The sequence below is a fragment of the Penaeus monodon genome, chromosome 34 (assembly GCF_015228065.2).
Source record: "Penaeus monodon isolate SGIC_2016 chromosome 34, NSTDA_Pmon_1, whole genome shotgun sequence".
Lineage (NCBI taxonomy): Eukaryota > Metazoa > Arthropoda > Malacostraca > Decapoda > Penaeidae > Penaeus > Penaeus monodon.
In genome coordinates this window covers 14,541,872-14,544,749 of record NC_051419.1, presented here as the reverse complement: position 1 = coordinate 14,544,749, position 2,878 = coordinate 14,541,872, and positions in this window count along the sequence as shown.

Below are 2,878 nucleotides of genomic sequence, written 5' to 3'. Positions count from 1 at the left end.
AAACCTTTTCTTCTGAAAAGTTGGGTGCATATCTTTAGTCAAAACACCTTGTAGAAACCAAGAAAATTTTGTAAGTACCTGCTTACCTGCAAACATTTTAATGGTTTTACAAATGTTATAGTCTACCCTCTTTATGAACTTTATAATGCAGCCTGATGGTCTTCAGATACAGAAACACTATTTTCTGGCATCACCTTGTATTCAGCCAGTGGTAGGATGTAATATCATAAGATACCTCGCTGCTTTTCGGGCTAATAGTAGGCTGCATATTTTACTTGATTCGCTAGCTACAGTATATAGGTATCTCTACCACCTACCTAGTTTGCCTCTATAGAATATAATCTGATCACAATCTTGTTACAGTAATCTTTCTGCTCAAAACCTCATTCCTGGCTTCTTAAGCTTTACCAGTCATTTTACAAGGTTTTCTGTTGCCTTTGAATGATTCAGAAGCAACCTTGTTGAGGTGACCACAGAGTGTAAAACCTATTATAATGACAGACCTTGTTCTAAAGCTTGTTATAGTGATAAACTCCTTTAAAATAGAATGTCCCCTGAGCTTCCTCCCCAGTACTTAATATCTTGATACTGGAGATGTGGTTTAGTTACGAAATGTTTGATGGAAAATGAGAGCATTTTGAACTGACATGTTTCTTTGGTGTAGACTGAAAATATCTGATTTAATTCATTTTTGTCATTGTGAAAACATGGTATAATTTTCTTTTATAATTAGTAATTAGCTTAGTGATTTTGAAAAATGCTGTTTAAAGAAATTATTGGGAAATTTAGCCCTAGACAAAAACAAAGCAAGGGAGAATAACCACACCATTTTGACTTACTATTGACTTTGCTATGGTTATGAAAGAACTAGGCCTTATTAGGATTATAAAATTTTGTTTGAATTTGTTGACCTTCTTTGGGCTCTGTTGACAGGGTTAGGTGTGTGAGAGTGCCTCAGACAACTCATCATCTGTAGTAGGTTGTGGAGTAATTACATGGCAGCCAAAATTGCATGGCAGCCAACAACATCCATTTTCATATTCTCAGGTAGCAGTAATTATTTTATATGAATTATGAAATATGACACAAAATTATAAGGTTCACTTATTTCTGCTTCTGTACAGATTGTGACCTGTGCTGTTTTTTTTTATCACTCTAAACTGGGATGGATATGTGATAGGCACTTGCTTGGTTCCAAGGCTGTGTCTTTGTTTCCTTGTATATATTTCCCATGTAGTGAAAATTTTGAAGAATAAACACATTTTTGGTTGATTTTCAGAACCTAGAACCAAAGTAAATCAGTAATCCTGTAGAAATTTTCAGTAATACATTACAGCACACAATTTTTGGTGTTGGAATAGATCTTAAAACAAAGCAAGTTCATTTAAGACAGTGTATTTTATTAGCCTCTTTAGACCATATCCTACTGATATCTTTCCCTTGATGTTGTGGTTCAGTCTTCAAATTTAGAATAGGGTCTCTGTTGTATCTAGGCTACTTAAAGTTATTTCCTCTATGAATATAACTAAAAGATGCAAAAGTGTTGGAAATTGTTTGAAGAAGGGACTAAGAAGGAAGCAGTTTTGACCTTTATTTTTTTATTTTTTTTATTTTTTTATTTTTTACTGTTATTTTAGCTGATTTTTTTTTTACACTGTTTTACCTGCAATACCTAACTTTTTGTATATGTGATCCCTCTGTGTATTTTACCATGGCCCACAGGTTGGGTATCAGCAGTCTAAGATATATTTGTATGAAGAGTGTATAAGTTGCATTAATTTTACCAGTGGTATATGTCTTTCTTAAAAGTAACATTCTGGGTCATTTTAGACGTGAATGTATTGAAACCAAAAGAACTTTGTAACCTTATAGTGAAATATGTTTACAAAGTGACTTGTGACTTGATTTTGATAATGTCTTTGCATCATTTTCTTAACTTGGAATATTTTCTCTCTTTCTATGGTATTTTGCAGGAGATGAATGGCAAATGGTAATTGTGATGATCACCTTTTTATAGCTGAAATGATACAATACACAGCTCCCTAAAATAACAGCTTACTTGACCCTTCAACTCATGGAACTTACATTCCCTGCTTATTCGGTGATTTAAATTTTTAACATTACAGTAGTAGAAACCAAAATTCATAAAGTGCAATGTGACAGCGATAATTCAGAATAATAAAAGTGATTCAGGATTTGTAGCTGTAATCTTGCTTGGCCATGACATTGAATGTGAGATTTTAATTAACGTTTCTCATAGTACTGTTATCTGTAGAGGACTGTCAGAGTAATGAAGTCATGAGAATGGAAACCTGAAAATTTGTTGGGCCTCTTATATCTCTCAGATCATGTTCATTACAGTTCCTGATGAGTTAATGCAGTTATGTTGTTATGGAGCTGGAATCATGTGGTATCAGTAATAACTTTGTTCATTAACTCTTTGGCCCCAGATGGTATGCATATCATGCCATGCCAAGGAGGGCCATCTCACCATCTTGTACATGCCAGTATCACAGCCATAGACTAAGACTTCATTGGTGCACATGTGGCATGAAAACAAGTGTATTGGTTGTTTATGCACACCTCAGAGTTTAGGCATATTGGCATTCAACTGGCCCGGAGACAGTGGGTTCATTTTTGTTTATATTGGTGATACACTGTATGTAGTTGAGATGATTACCTCCTTTATTATGTTCATCACCATTCACTATTTGTTGTTTACACTTTTTATTCCGTTTTTATTTATGCCTAACACTTCACCTCCTGCTGGACAATGATATGACATTGCATTGTCAGCTTTGTGGCAAGTGGATTCCTCAATGACCTTTCCACTCTTTGCATATTACTGATGGCAAAAGAGATCAGAAAAAAGAATAAG